Raw genomic sequence first — 17,378 nt, 5'->3', positions numbered from 1 at the left:
AACAGCGCATGTATTCTCAGTCCCAAAAATATATATTGCAAAAGCATTTAAAAAGGGAACAAATGAAACTCACGATACTGTATTTTGTAGTAAAAATACATATGACGACATTGAACAACTGAACAATGCAGGGTTGGCCTGGGATTCACGAACCTATATCATTAGTATATATATATATATATATATATATATATATATATATATATATATATATATATATATATATATATACACACACATAATCGTAATCGAATAAGTGATAATGCTAAAAACGAACATATATTTCATAGCATTATTCCTCAAGAAAGACAAGCTTTTAGTTGCAATTTTCCTATTTACAAGTGATATTCGTTTAAATAATAAAAGGTGAAGACAAAAGACAGATTCGACGAATTGAAGACGCAAACGACCAAAAAGCTCAAAAGTACAAAATACAATCAATGAGGTTCCAATTATTGATAAGAAACGTCTCAAAATTACAAGAGTACAAGATTCAAAACGAAAAGTACAAGATATTAAATTGTACGCAAGGACGTTCGAAAATCCGGAACCGGGACCAGAGTCAACTCTCAACGCTCGACGCAACGGACTAAAAATTACAAGTCAACTATGCATATGAATATAATATAATAAATAATTAATTCTTAAAGTTAATATATATTATATTATATTTAAATAAACGTCGGCAGAAGAAAACAACCAAAAGTGGCTCTCCCCAGCTGGCCATGCGATCGCATGGCCTGGAAGGCATAAATCAATGCGATCGCATGAGCTCCTTTTCCAGATCACAGGCCTATAAAAATCGAGCATTGGTGCACCATTTTTCCATCCATAATATCAATCTCTCTATCTATATACGTAGTATATATATATATATTTATATTTTAATTTTAATTTTAATTCTAATAATAAGGGTATGTTAGCAAATGTTGTAAGGGTGTAAGTCGAAATTCTGTCCTTGTAACGCTACGCTATTTTTAATCATTGTAAGTTTTGTTCAACCTTTTTAATTTAATGTCTCGTAGCTAAGTTATTATTATGCTTATTTAATCCGAAGTAATCATGATGTTGGGCTAAAAATATTAAAATTGGGTAATTGGGCTTTGTACCATAATTGGGGTTTGGACAAAAGAACGACACTTGTGGAAATTAGACTATGGGCTATTAATGGGCTTTATATTTGTTTAACTAAATGATAGTTTGTTAATGTTAATATAAAGATTTGCAATTGGACGTCCCTATAAATAACCATATACACTCGATCGGACACGATGGGCGGGGTATTTATATGTACGAATAATCGTTCATTTAACCGGACACGGGAATGGATTAATAGCTACTAGAATTATTAAAACGGGAGTGAAATTATGTACAAGGACACTTGGAATAATTGATAACAAAGTATTAAAACCTTGGGTTACACTCAGTCGACATCCTGGTGTAATTATTAAACAAAGTAATAAAACCTTGTCACAGTTGAAGTCCCCAATTAGTTGGAATATTTGACTTCGGGTATAAGGATAATTTGACGAGGACACTCGCACTTTATATTTATGACTGATGGACTGTTATGGACAAAAACCAGACGGACATATTAAATAATCAGGGACAAAGGACAATTAACCCATGGGCATAAAACTAAAATCAACACGTCAAACATCATGATTACGGAAAGTTTAAATAAGCATAATTCTTTTATTTCATATTTAATTTCCTTTATTTTATATTTAATTGCACTTCTAATTATCGCACTTTTATTTATTGTTATTATATTTAATTGCACTTTTAATTATCGTACTTTTTAATTATCGCAAGTTTATTTTATCGCACTTTTATTTATCGCAATTTCATTATCGTTATTTACTTTACGCTTTAAATTAAGTCTTTTATTTATTTAATATTTTACATTTTGTTTTAACTGCAACTAGAGTTTTTAAAATCGACAAACCGGTCATTAAACGGTAAAAATCCCCCTTTAAAATAATAATATTACTTATATATATATTCGTATTTTTATAAATTAAACTAATATAGCGTTAAGCTTTGATTAAAAGATTTTCCCTGTGGAACGAACCGGACTTACTAAAAACTACACTACTGTACGATTAGGTACACTGCCTATAAGTGTTGTAGCAAGGTTTAAGTATATCCATTCTATAAATAAATAAATATCTTGTGTAAAATTGTATCGTATTTAATAGTATTTCCTGCTAAAATTTAATAGTATTTTATACCCTTAGCTTTAACCATCAAGTATTTTTGGCGCCGCTGCCTGGGAACCAACTAGCTTAAAAGCCGGAAGCGCAACGCTAATATAAAAAAAAAAACAATTACGCTTTTGTAAAAATACGTTTTAATATATTCGAAAATATAAAAAGAAAACAAAAATATAAATATTTTTAAGAGTTTGTTAAATATTTAAGTTCTATAAAAGTTTATTTATCTTTATTTTAAAAAAATATAAGTTTTATTTAATTTATATAAATATATTACATAAATATATAAAACAGAAAATTCAACACAGCAAAAAAAATAATAAAAACACTCGAGTCTGGTACTGTAGCAGCCCACTCTGTGGCCCGAAACCCTAGCTCATGCGATCGCATGGCTGGATAACTTAGGACTCATGCGATCGCATGAGCCCGTCTGACACGCCACAGTTGACTGAGTACTGCATTAATTACGGTTTATAATTATTATTATTATTATATTTAAACCCTAATTAGGTTAGATTAGTTAAATATTTAATTTAGTTATTTATTTAATTTGTATTTTTAAGTTTAATTAGTTTTATAAAATATAAAATTAATAGTTTTATAAAATAAATAATATAAAAATAATATTTTTATAAAAATTGTACTTTTTACAACTTTTAGTATATTTTTATATTTTATCTCTTTTTAATTGTTTTAGCGTAACTTTTGTAATTTTTGCTCGTATTTATTTTTAATTCATAGTTTTTGCCATAGTTATTTTTATTTTTAGATTTTTAGGCTTTGCCGTAAAATCCCTTAAGTGCTTTTTCTTTAGACTAAGATTTAAGTGCTTTAGAATTCTGCGACGTTTTTTTTAAGTTTTAATACCTTTTTGAGATATTGCCATTTGGGATATAGTTTTTCCTGTAAGCTTTAATATTTTTAGACACCTTTTACCTATGTATCAATTATCATTCCAATTAGTAATCTCAATTTGCGAATATAATTTTAAGTTAGTGATAGTAATAAGGTTGGGTTAGTCGAGTTTTTTTTTTTAAGTTTTATAGTCATTTTTTTTTCTTTCTTATTTTTCGACGCCTTTTATTTTTCGATCTTTTCTTTTACGACCTTTTTCGATGCGCTCTTTTTCTTTCTTATTTCTCGTCATTCTAGTTTTTAGGACTTAGAATTTTTTCTACTTCTTATCTATACTTCTTAAAATTACGAAAATTTATTTTAAGTGGTTAAATTGATAGACATCAAAATTTTCTGGTTCGTAGTAATAGTTGGATTTGTACGTGGACCGGGTTATTGGAGTCAAACAGTCCTCAATTATATTGAGACCAAACGAATCCTGCCCTTCTGATGCATCTTTTGGCTATTCGAAATGTGGGCAAAATCAGAAAAGTCTATTAATTGGATAACTTATATAATTTTTTCTTTCCTTTTAAAAACTAATAGGATATTCACTGAATGCACCGAGCAAGACGTTCACCACCTTTTGTACGTTCACCACCTATAACTCGATGAAGACATCTAGCAAATATTATCGCCGTTGATTTTTCTTTAGAATCGTCATCCAGTCGACCAAATACTCCAATTCAAATTTCCGATAATCCATTTTTTGAACCCGACCTCACAATTGAGAATCCGGATAATATTCAGGGACAATTCATAGATCCTAAACCATTAAATTTTCCTCCGGAACCACGAATCATTCAAACAGAGATTGTTGAGGAACGAACCATTAAATCAGAATCCTCTAGTGATTCGGATTCAACAAATTCAATCATGGAAAATCTGGAACCTTTAAGTATGGAAGACCGAATGAGAGCTAAACGCACTGGCCAAGGTCACGCAATTACTCATCCAGACATTAATGCGCCAGATTATGAAATCAAAGGACAAATTCTACACATGGTGACTAATCAATGCCAAGTTAGTGGTGCGCCGAAGGAAGATCCAAATGAACATCTTCGTACCTTTAATAGGATCTGCACTCTATTTAAAATTCGAGAAGTGGAGGATGAACAGATATATCTCATGTTATTTCCCTGGACTTTAAAGGGAGAAGCCAAAGATTGGTTGGAATCGTTACCTGAAGGGGCGATCGATACATGGGACGTTTTAGTTGAAAAATTTCTTAAACAATTCTTTCCGGCATCTAAAGCCGTAAGACTTCAAGGAGAAATTGTTACGTTCACACAGAAACCGAATGAAACTCTATATGAGGCGTGGACAAGATTTGGATAGTTATTAAGAGGATGTCCGCAACATGGTTTAGACACCTGTCAAATAGTACAAATATTCTACCAAGGATGCGACATCACTACAAGAAAAGACATAGATATAGCAGCTGGTGGTTCCATTATGAAGAAAACCGAAACTGATGCTTACAAAATTATTGTTAACACTCCTTCCCACTCACATGAGTGGCACCAAGAAAAAGATATCGTTAGATCATCTAAAGCAGCTAGAGCCAATTCTAGCCATGACATAGATTCCATTTCTGGAAAGATAGATGCTGTCGAGAGACGAATGGAAAAGATGACTAAAGATATCCACTCAATACGAATTAGTTGTGAGCAGTGTGGAGGACCACATTTGACAAAAGATTGTCTTAGTATTGAATTAACAATGGAACAAAGAGAGAATATTTCATACATAAACCAAAGGCCTGGAAATAATTATCAGAATAATTATCAACCGCCAAGATCGATTTACAATCAAAATCAGAATTATAACCGAAATATTCCATACAACAACCAACAAGGTCCTAGCAATCAACAAGTATCTAACAATACTTACAACCAGCAAAGACCTAATTTTCAAAACAAACCACCATAACCCGATGATAAAAAGCCGAATTTAGAAGATATGATGACGAAGCTAGTTGAAACTCAAACGCAGTTTTTCACATCTCAAAAACAAACAAATGAACAAAATGCTCAAGCATTTAGAAATCAACAAGCTTCTATTCAAAACTTGGAACAAGAAGTAAGTAACCTAGCAAGGTTAATAGGTGAAAGAAAACCGGGAAGTTTACCTAGTGATACAAATGCAAACCCCCGGAATGAAACAGCTAAAGCCATTACCACAAGAAGTGGTACAACACTTAAACCACCTGAAATACATGTAACTTCTGATGAAGCTATTCCTACTCCACAAGAACCACAACCTGATCAAGATAAGGAAAAAGAACCGGTAGTTGAAAAGGTTAATGAAGATAACACAGTTAAGACTAAACTTTATGTTAAACCATACCAACCACCACTTCCTTACCCGAGTAAAATGAAAAAAGAGAAACTTGAAGTCGAGCAATCCAAATTCTTGGATATGTTTAAACAGATAAATGTAAATCTTCCTTTCATTGATGTGATTTCAGGAATGCCTAGATATGCTAAATTTCTGAAAGATCTAATCTCAAATAGAAAGAAAATGGAAGAACTCTCGGCTGTTACTATGAATGCTAATTGTTCAGCAGTGCTGTTGAATAAGATACCAGAAAAATTATCTGATCCAGGAAGTTTCACAATTCCATGTTTTCTGGGTAGTCTTAGTTCAATAGAAGTATTGGCAGACTTAGGTGCTAGTATAAATTTAATGCCGTATTCACTATACACTAAACTAGACCTTGGAGAATTGAAACCAACAAGAATAAGTATACAACTAGCCGATCGATCAATAAAATATCCTAGAGGGATAATGGAGAACATGCTAGTTAAAGTTGGTACTTTAGTATTTCCAGTAGATTTTGTTGTTCTGGACATGGAAGAAGATTCTAAAGTTCCTCTCATATTAGGAAGACCATTCTTAAACACGGCTAAAGCAATGATAGACGTGTTTGGTAAGAAACTGACCCTAAGTATAGAGGATGAGAGTGTTACCTTTTCAGTTGATAGAGCAATGCAACAACCGCAATCTGCAGATGATACATGTTATTATATTCAAACTATAGATTCACATGCAGAATTGTTAGAAGAATTTCCAGAATTACAAGGAACAGGAGAATGTTCTTTAGGAGAAGGAACTGAACAAATTGATGAAGCTGAAATGTTAGCTACACTAATAGCAAATGGATATGAACCAACAACAGAAGAAATTCAAATGCTAAAAGAAGAAGACAGATATCGATATAAATCATCGATAGAAGAACCTCCAACAATAGAGTTAAAGCCACTTCCAAATCATTTGGAATACGCTTATTTACATGGTCAATCTGAATTACCTGTAATAATATCATCTTCTCTTACTGAAAATGAAAAATCTCAACTCATTTCTGTGTTGAAAGCTCATAAACCAGCCATTGCATGGAAGATTCGTGATATTAAAGGAATAAGTCCTTCGTATTGCACACATAAAATCCTTATGGAAGAAGGTCATAAAACGTATGTGCAACGCCAACGAAGACTAAATCCGAATATGCAAGATGTAGTTAAAAAAGAAATTATTAAACTGCTAGATGCAGGTTTAATTTATCCAATCTCTGATAGTCCATGGGTAAGCCCAGTTCAATGCGTGCCTAAGAAGGGTGGCATGACTGTCATTACAAATGAAAAAAATGAGCTTATTCCTACAAGGACTGTAACAGGATGGCGTGTATGTATTGATTATAGAAAATTAAATGACGCCACCAGAAAAGATCACTTTCCCTTACCTTTCATTGATCAAATGTTGGAAAGATTAGCCGGAAATAGTTATTATTGTTTTCTTGATGGATTTTCCGGATACTTTCAAATTCCAATAGCACCCGAAGATCAAGAGAAAACCACATTCGCGTGCCCTTATGGTACTTTTTCTTACAAACACATGCCATTTGGACTTTGCAACGCCCCTGCAACCTTTCAAAGGTGCATGATGGCGATTTTTCACGACATGATAGAAGAATGCATGGAAGTTTTCATGGATGACTTTTCAGTCTTCGGTGATACATTTGAATCATGTCTAGTTAATCTGGAACGAATGCTTATTAGATGCGAACAATCAAATCTAGTACTTAATTGGGAGAAATGCCATTTCATGATTAAAGAAGGCATCGTTCTTGGACAAAAAATTTCAAAAGAAGGAATTGAAGTGGATAAAGCTAAAGTAGATGTAATTGCTAAACTTCCACATCCCACCAATGTTAGAGGAGTTAGGAGTTTTCTAGGGCATGCCGATTTTTACCGACGTTTCATAAAAGATTTTTCTAAAATTGCCACTCCTATGAATAAACTCCTAGAAAAGGATGCTCCATTCATCTTTTCAGATGAATGTATCAAATCTTTTAATATTCTTAAAGAGAAACTCACTAATGCGCCGATCATGATAACACCAAATTGGAATCTATCGTTTGAACTAATGTGCGATGCAAGTGATTTTGCAATGGGAGCCGTTTTAGGACAAAGGATTGAAAAACGATTTCAACCTATATATTATGCTAGTAAGACGTTACAAGGAGCACAAACGAACTATACAACTACTGAAAAATAACTCCTTGCTATTTTCTTTGCTTTTGACAAATTTCGTTCATATCTCGTTCTAGCAAAAACGGTGGTCTATACCGACCATTCTGCTCTTAGATACCTATATTCGAAACAAGATGCCAAACCAAGATTAATCCGTTAGATCTTACTCTTACAAGAGTTCGATATTGAAATCCGAGATAAAAGAGGAGCAGAAAATCTCGCCGCTGATCATCTTTCTCGTCTTGAAAATCCTGAATTAGAAGTTCTAAATGAATCGGCCATACAAGACAACTTTCCTGATGAATATCTATTGAAGATAGATTATAATGAAATTCCATGGTTTGCAGACTATGCAAACTACTTAGTATGTGGATTCCTTGAATAAGGATTATCGTACCAAAAACGAAAGAAATTCTTCAGTGATATAAAACACTATTTTTGGGAAGATCCACATCTGTTTAAAAGTTATCCCGATGGAATAATACGCCGATGTGTATTCGGAGATGAAGCTAGTAAAATTTTAAACGATTGTCACACAGGACCAACAGGAGGGCACTATGGGCCTCAACTAACAGCAAGAAAAGTTTATGATGCTGGATTCTATTGGCCTACAATTTACAAAGACGCACACCTTCTTTGCAAATCCTGTGATGCTTGTCAAAGGGCCGGAAAAATAAGTCAACGTGATGAAATGCCACAAAATGTCATCCAAGTATGTGAAGTATTTGACATTTGGGGTATTGACTTTATGGGTCCATTTCCAAAATCTCATAATAATCTCTATATTCTCGTAGCCATTGATTATGTATCTAAATGGGCGGAAGCACAAGCTCTCCCAACTAACGATGCACGAGTTGTAGTTAACTTTTTAAAACGTCTTTTTGCAAGGTTTGGAACACCGAAAGCTTTAATAAGTGATCGGGGAACTCATTTCTGTAATAATCAACTTGAGAAAGTTCTTAAAAGATATGGAGTAACTCATAAAATCTCCACCGCATATCATCCACAAACAAGTGGACAAGTTGAAAATACCAACCGAGCTTTAAAACGTATTCTAGAGAAAACCGTAGGATCAAATCCGAAGGAATGGTCCATTAAATTGGAGGATGCACTCTGGGCTTTTAGAACAGCCTACAAAACTCCAATTGGAACCACACCTTTTAAACTCATCTACAGAAAAGCATGTCATCTTCCAGTAGAAATTGAACACAAAGCATTTTGGGCTTTGAAGACATGTAATCTTGATTTACATGAAGCTGGATGTCTACGATTAAGTCAACTAAACGAATTAGAAGAATTAAGACATGAAGCATACGAAAATTCGTTAATCTATAAATAAAGAACGAAGAAATGGCATGATAAAAGAATCAGAAGTTCAAAAGAATTTAAAGAAGGAGACAGAGTTCTTCTTTTCAATTCACGATTCAAGCTATTTCCTGGAAAATTGAAATCAAGATGGTCTGGACCATTCATAGTCAAAAGAGTTTTCCCATACGGAACGATAGAATTAATAAATTCAAATGGAATTCAATTTAAAGTTAATGGTCACAGAGTTAAACATTACATAGATAGTCCGATGGAAGTCGACAACGAAGTTAATCACAATTTTGATACCACAGCTAACTAAGTGTGGGGAGAATCAAGTCTTTAAAGGATAATATGTATTTCTATTAGAGTTAGATTGTCTGTTTTCGTGTAGTTCTCGAAAATGGAACTCGAATGGTCTTTCCCTAGCAGACCCTAAAGAACTAGTCTTCTCCCCCCATTCTGAATTTTTATTTTTTTAGGTTTTTACGAAATGAAGACTGCCTGTGAACTAAACCATGGTCTAATGCTACACGCTTTGATCACTAAACGTAATAATGACACACTTCCGAGTGAAATAGTATCAGTAATCAGAGAAAGATTGGACGGAGTAAGAAAAGAATCCAGATGTGAAGATAATAAGTTACAATTTGGTAAAGGAAAATCAAAATCCGCAACGAAAAGAAGAGCACGACACCTTGAAAGATGTCACAAATGCGGAAAATGGTCACATGGAGGTAAATGTTCAAATAATCAAACCTATTCAAATACCGAATTTGTTACTTTATGCAGAGACGGACCGTTCATATGTTTAGAAGAAAAAACACTGAATGCTCGAGGTTACGCCTATGTAGCTATGGAAAACCAATTAAACCGACTATCTTATGAATGGGATAGATCATATGACTAAGAATACTGTCTCACAGGTAAGTCTGTACAGTTTTTATTTTTTTTATTTTTATTTTTAACCTTTTGATAATAAACGCTAATTTGTTCGCTATAAAGTATTAAATTGGTATTGAATAAAATTAGGTTTGGCGACCGAAATTATTGATATCATACAAAAATTTATTACATCACTGCGAAATTTAACGTTTATTCTTAAGGTATAAATATCTTTAATCAATCAACCCAAAATATTTCAAAAATTCGTCATGAGTTAAATTAGGTCATGGAACCGAAATTACTTTACTGAAAAGAGGGGCGCATATTTTTGATAATATTTGATTGATTAAAGTGGGATAAAAGCCAAAAAGATTTTTAATTTTATTTTTTTACCATGTTTTTAAAATTAATATATAAATATTAAATTAATATTTTGAACTTTGTAAAATCAATATATTTAAAATTGTAAATATTTGAAAAATTAATCTTTTTAATATAATTTTGTATGTATAAAAACAAAAATATAATATAAGTTTGGTGTGAATTTATAATATGAATTTTTATTTAAGTTTGGTGTGAATTTTTAATTTTATGCATATTTTAAATTTAAGTTTCGTGTGAATTTAAAAACAAAAATTTACTTTATTTCGCTAAGTTAAAAATATGATTTTTAAAATTCGTCGTGAGTTGAAGACTAGATCGTTGAACCGAAATTGCTTTACCAGAGGGAGGGACGAGAACTTTTATTATCATTATTTTTAATCTTATTGAATTAAAGTATGCCAAAAATATTAAAAAATCCAAAAATCTTTACTTTTAAAATCGCGCTTTGATTTGACAAATTTTAAAAATTTTGTCGATGGACAGACTAGGACATCGATCCGAAACGCCCTCATCCTAAAAAGAAACAAATTTCTAAAATTTTATTAATTTTATGTTTTATAAAGTATAAGGTTTTATTTATTTAAAAAAAAAAAGAGGCAAAACACTGTAGCCGGCACCCCATGCGATCGCATGGGATTTGCACTTGGAACCCATGCGATCGCATGGGGACCAAATGCAGGTCAGACTCAAAACTCCCAGCGGGTCTGTCTTCTCCACACAACACACAACACATACGAAAATACTCTCAAATCTTCACCAAAATCCACCGTAATTCGTCATTTTTCTTGCTCTAATCATGCCTAGATTCTCATTCTTCAGCAAAATGGTAAAAATTACACCCCTAAACTCTATAAATTCCTAGTTTTTGTGATAATTATCAATTTTTTACCTAATGCAATTTTGTTAATTTCTAGTGTAATTAGTGTTAAATTGTTAGTATTTTATGCATGTATAACCTAGATTGATGCTATTTAACATGATTTGAAGCCAAAAACTTCAAAAAATTTAGAAATCTAGGGTTTGTGTTCTTGAGCAATTTGGGACTTTTTGATATAAACAGGTTATGGCCAATTTTTGTCATGAATTATTGCTAAATTGAGTAGTGTAACATGTTTAGATAGTTAAATGATCCAAACATTGATCCTAAACATGATTTTTGGAGATTAAATTGGACTTTTTAAGTCCAAAATTCATGAACTTGATTAATTTGATATATTTGTCATTTGAGACTTGTTTAATTATTAGTAATGAATATTTTGACATGTTATTTGAGTTAAAAGCTTATGAACTTTGTATACATTCTCATATTTGCTTATTTGAAAAGTGTAGAATTGTGAAAAATTGTGAAAATGTGTATAAGTTTAATTTTGATTTAACATGTTATAGTGATTGTTTTAAGTTGTTATTTTGCTAACACTAATGCATATTTGGATGCACAAATTTTGTGTTTAATGTGTTTTGCAGAAAGCCGATACTGGAGGTTCAGGAGCATCATCATCTAGACGACCAGCACCAGAACCAGAACCAGAAATGCAACACGAACAAGAACCACAACAAGAACCACAACAACAGCCTGATCAGCACATACCTTATTATGATCCGGTACAGTTTGTTGATGAATTCATAGTATTCCCAATGAGGCTGCCAGTAGAATTCCCAACGATTCCTGAGCACACTCTGCATCCTAATCTGAGATTTGATAGGAGATGGAGAGATTACGAGACATATCAAAGGAACAAATTCAAATTGGTAACAAAAAATGTAGAGGTGCCAAGGTTAATCGATTGGGCCCCTTTGGAAACGGTCCTTCTAGCTGACTGTGTTAGACAGCTTTTAGTTCAAAGGTATGGCAGTTCTTCTTTTACAGATTGGGAACGTCTTTTCACCATTCGTAGACCTGTATATAAGGAATGGTGTGTTGAGTTGATGAGTACTATATCACTTGATACAAATATAGTTAGAATAGATGATAGAAGATTTCTTAGGTTTATCCTTGGCGGTAGGATGTATAGACTGTCCATGCTGGACATGGCCAGGGCCTTACAGATATATACTCCTGGTGAGTTGCTATTACCCGATTGTACAAATTTGATTCATTATGGTGAAAGGGTAGATAGTAACTTTGACGCTGATGCCATTTGGAGGCGTATGTCACATTTTGATGTTTTTACACGAGCAGGAGGACAGTCCTATACACATATTGACAGAGCCGAGCTTCGTATTATTCATAGATTTTTGGCTAACTCGATTACACAGAGAGGTCACAATAAAGAAAAAATTACCTTACATGATTTATTCTACCTAAAGTGTATTCGAGATCCTAGAAGCTTTGTCAATATCCCTTACTGTGTTGCTTTTTATTTATCTAAAATGGTAGAGGGAATGCATGAAGGGAGTATAATAGGAGGAGGTATTTTTGTTACTCTCATTGGAGAGTATTTAGGTGTTGATAGGAACCAAGGGGGTCCATTACAGCTTTGTAGAGAACAGGTTGAGCCCTTAGGATTGAAAGTTTATGTGGGTGCTAAGGTATTGAAAAGTAGACATAACCAGGCAGTACCCTATGAGGGATCTCATCCTCAGGTAGAGAGAGGCTCAGACGAGGAAATGGAGGAGGCGGAAGACATTAGGGATGTCTTTCGAGATGCTATTCTTGACGTCCACGTTCGTATAGATGAGGAAGCAATGATGAACGCGGCCAGACATAGTATGTATGAGCAGTGGAACTCCGAGCGAGTATACGAGGATTATAGGCGATGCCAACATGATAGCTGGTTAGTTCATCAGCACCAAATCATGAGCCAGCTATCATATCAGGTACCAAATAACTATGTACCTACTCGACCTGCTCATTTTCCGCCACACAGCCCCGATATCCGACCACCCTTTAACCGGTATGACTATAATCAAGCCTATCAGAACACCTATAACCAACATGGAACCCACCTGACGAGATGAACTGGAACCCATATCCAGACTGATTTAGTTCCATTTGGTTATTTATATGATTTTTATGTTTTTATCTTTTTACTTATTCATGTTTAAACTTATGTTATTGAATATACTTATGTAATCTTTATCATTTTTATTATTATTGTGTACTAATATTTCACATTTAGGATTTGAAAGTGGGATATTAAGTCCCATTTCAAATTGCCATGCATGTTTATATTTGTATGTATGGATATTGTAAATTGTACAAAACAGGGTAAAACAGCGCATTTTCAAAGAATGGCATTAAATTCAGCAAAAGCTACTAATTTTGACGACAAGATGACAAATAAATGTGATGTAACAACAGACGGAATGAACAAATGATATGCACCATTTATCATTCAGCAAACAAACGCCAATATGTTTGGAAACTTTGGTAAAATTTAATCATTTCTACGCTAATCACCCTCAATAATTTAAATTGTTACTGATTTCTTGCAAATGAGGGCATTGCAAGATCTTAAGTGTGGGAAGGGGTTAAATTCTTTCGGATTTTTAAATTTTTTTTACTTTAAACACTTGGTTACCATTAGAAATACTAGTAAAGTAGTAGTTGTATTAGAATCTAGTGCTCTCTGATGCCCTAGTCTTATATACTGACTACCCAATTCTAGTAAAAATTTTCAAAATTTTCAATTAAATGAACTCAAAATCATGTTTATACATATTTATGAACGATAAAACTAGGTGTTAACACCGAAATTATTGTTACCTCGGAAAGGACATAAATTGAGAAACAAACCAAAATGTTAGAATTCATTTAAAATGGAATAGAGGACAATAAAAAGGAAAATAAAAGCCAAGTGTGGGAAAAATTACCAAGTTATCTTAAACATATGTCACATATTTCTGTAACAAATAATTGAAGATACTTTTGCTTTGGACTAAACTAAACTGTTTTACCCGATGAAAGAAAAGAAGAGATGGATCTACACGATGAATCAATTCCATCGTTAAAAGGAAGTAAAGCCTTTCGAAAAAGACACGCGCTTCTTGATTTAGGTCATGAAGTTGTCGTCCAGACCAGCTGTAGGTTGATGAAAAATCTAGAAAAGTCATCTCTAAAATCAGCAGGAAATCCACGGACCTCAGCATCAAACAGGGTCGCCAAGTGGTCAGACTTATCCTAACCATGAGAGGATCTGTCTTATAAAATGGGGAGGACACCGTGCAAATTAGCTTGATAAGACTAATAAATCAGACCCCCAGAAAGGATAATCCCCTTAAAGATTAAAAATCAGCTTTTAAGCCTGATATTACTCAATCCTTGATATTGACCTTAAAGATTGAGAATTACAAACTCAAGGAATTCAATGATATCTAAACTCGAGCTTGAACGAGAAAATATTTTGATCAAAATTACAAACCGATTTATTTTCTGAAAACCCATTTTCAATGCGTTCATTACCATTGAACGTAAAATCCTAAGAATTCACCTGGAATCCATTAGGTCACCTGAACTAAATCGGGTGTCAACCGTAAGAACGGTGGTTGCATAGCATGGTCAAAGACAGGACCTTGTGCCAGACCGAAAAATCATAAGGGTGAGCTTTACTATTGATCCTACCAAGGATAGTAATTGCGTCCGACACGTTATAGACCATAATTAAAAGCATGTCAGGGGACATTGCCTTAACAGTTGCTTGTTCAACGCTTTCCTTTATAACCGGACGGTAGTTTACCGAAAGGTAATATACGGAGCAAGTATATTGGATGTGTTGCTTTCCTAATACAAGGTTAGCAAGTGGGTGACACAAAACCACAAGTTTTGAGCTAAAATTTTCAAATCTAAAACCCACCAAGCCCACAAAAATATTTTGCAAACACCGGTGAAGGGTTATTCCGGAAAACTTATCTAGGGTAAAAACTAGATTTAATTTTCAAAAGATCAAATGTTTTCATAAAGATCCAATTTCCTTAATGGATCTAAATTTTATAGTCATGTGGGACTGTAAACCACATCGTTACTACCATTGTTTATACCGCCGTAAAGAAATCACTGATGTACAAAGTGTGAAGAATAAAGAAGTGATTCTAGTATTTCAAGACTATATTGCTTGAGGACAAGCAACGCTCAAGTGTAGGAATATTTGATAATGCTAAAAACGAACATATATTTCATAGCATTATTCCTCAAGAAAGACAAGCTTTTAGTTGCAATTGTCCTATTTACAAGTGATATTCGTTTAAATAATAAAAGGTGAAGACAAAAGACAGATTCGACGAATTGAAGACGCAAACGACCAAAAAGCTCAAAAGTACAAAATACAATCAATGAGGTTCCAATTATTGATAAGAAACGTCTCAAAATTACAAGAGTACAAGATTCAAAACGAAAAGTACAAGATATTAAATTGTACGCAAGGACGTTCGAAAATCCAGAACCGGGACCAGAGTCAACTCTCAACGCTCGACGCAACGGACTAAAAATTACAAGTCAACTATGCATATGAATATAATATAATATATAATTAATTCTTAAAATTAATATATATATTATATTATATTTAAATAAACGTCGGCAGAAGAAAACAACCAAAAGTGGCTCTCCCCAGCTGGCCATGCGATCGCATGGCCTGGAAGGCATAAATCCATGCGATCGCATGAGCCCCTTTTCCAGATCACAGGCCTATAAAAATCGAGCTTTGGTGCACCATTTTTCCATCCATAATATCAATCTCTCTATCTATATACGTAGTATATATATATATATTTATATTTTAATTTTAATTTTAATTTTAATTCTAATAATAAGGGTATGTTAGCGAATGTTGTAAGGATGTAAGTCAAAATTCTGTCCGAGTAACGCTACGCTATTTTTAATCATTGTAAGTTATGTTCAACCTTTTTAATTTAATGTCTCGTAGCTAAGTTATTATTATGCTTATTTAATCTGAAGTAATCATGATGTTGGGCTAAAAATATTAAAATTGGGTAATTGGGCTTTGTACCATAACTGGGGTTTGGACAAAAGAACGATACTTGTGGAAATTAGACTATGGGCTATTAATAGGCTTTATATTTGTTTAACTAAATGATAGTTTATTAATGTTAATATAAATATTTACAATTGGACATCCCTATAAATAACCATATACACTCGATCGGACACGATGGGCGGGGTATTTATATGTACGAATAATCGTTCATTTAACCGGACACGGGAATGGATAATAGCCACTAGAATTATTACAACAGGAGTGAAATTATGTACAAGGACACTTGGCATAATTGATAACAAAGTATTAAAACCTTGGGTTACACTCAGTCGACATCCTGGTGTAATTATTAAACAAAGTAATAAAACCTTGTTACAGTTTAAGTCCCCAATTAGTTGGAATATTTGACTTCGGGTATAAGGATAATTTGACGAGGACACTCGCACTTTATATTTATGACTGATGGACTGTTATGGACAAAAACCAGACGGACATATTAAATAATCCAGGACAAAGGACAATTAACCCATGGGCATAAAACTAAAATCAACACGTCAAACATCATGATTACGGAAAGTTTAAATAAGCATAATTCTTTTATTTCATATTTAATTTCCTTTATTTTATATTTAATTGCACTTCTAATTATCACACTTTTATTTATTGTTATTATATTTAATTGCAATTTTAATTATCGTACTTTTTAATTATCGCAAGTTTATTTTATCGCACTTTTATTTATCGCAATTTCATTATCGTTATTTACTTTACGCTTTAAATTAAGTCTTTTATTTATTTAATATTTTACATTTTGTTTTAACTGCAACTAAAGTTTTTAAAATCGACAAACCGGTCATTAAACGGTAAAAACCCCCCTTTAAAATAATAATATTACTTATATATATATTCGTATTTTTATAAATTAAACTAATATAGCGTTAAGCTTTGATTAAAAGATTTTCCCTATGGAACGAACCGGACTTACTAAAAACTACACTACTGTACGATTAGGTACACTGCCTATAAGTGTTGTTGCAAGGTTTAAGTATATCCATTCTATAAATAAATAAATATCTTGTGTAAAATTGTATCGTATTTAATAGTATTTTCTGCTAAAATTTAATAGTATTTTATACCCCTTAGCTTTAACCATCAATAAGTTTATATGTATAACCTATTAATGCTATTATTAGTATATTAATAATATATTTATATTTCATATATTCCTT

The sequence above is a fragment of the Rutidosis leptorrhynchoides genome, chromosome 5 (assembly GCF_046630445.1).
Source record: "Rutidosis leptorrhynchoides isolate AG116_Rl617_1_P2 chromosome 5, CSIRO_AGI_Rlap_v1, whole genome shotgun sequence".
NCBI lineage: Eukaryota > Viridiplantae > Streptophyta > Magnoliopsida > Asterales > Asteraceae > Rutidosis > Rutidosis leptorrhynchoides.
This window is presented reverse-complemented; position numbering follows the sequence as displayed.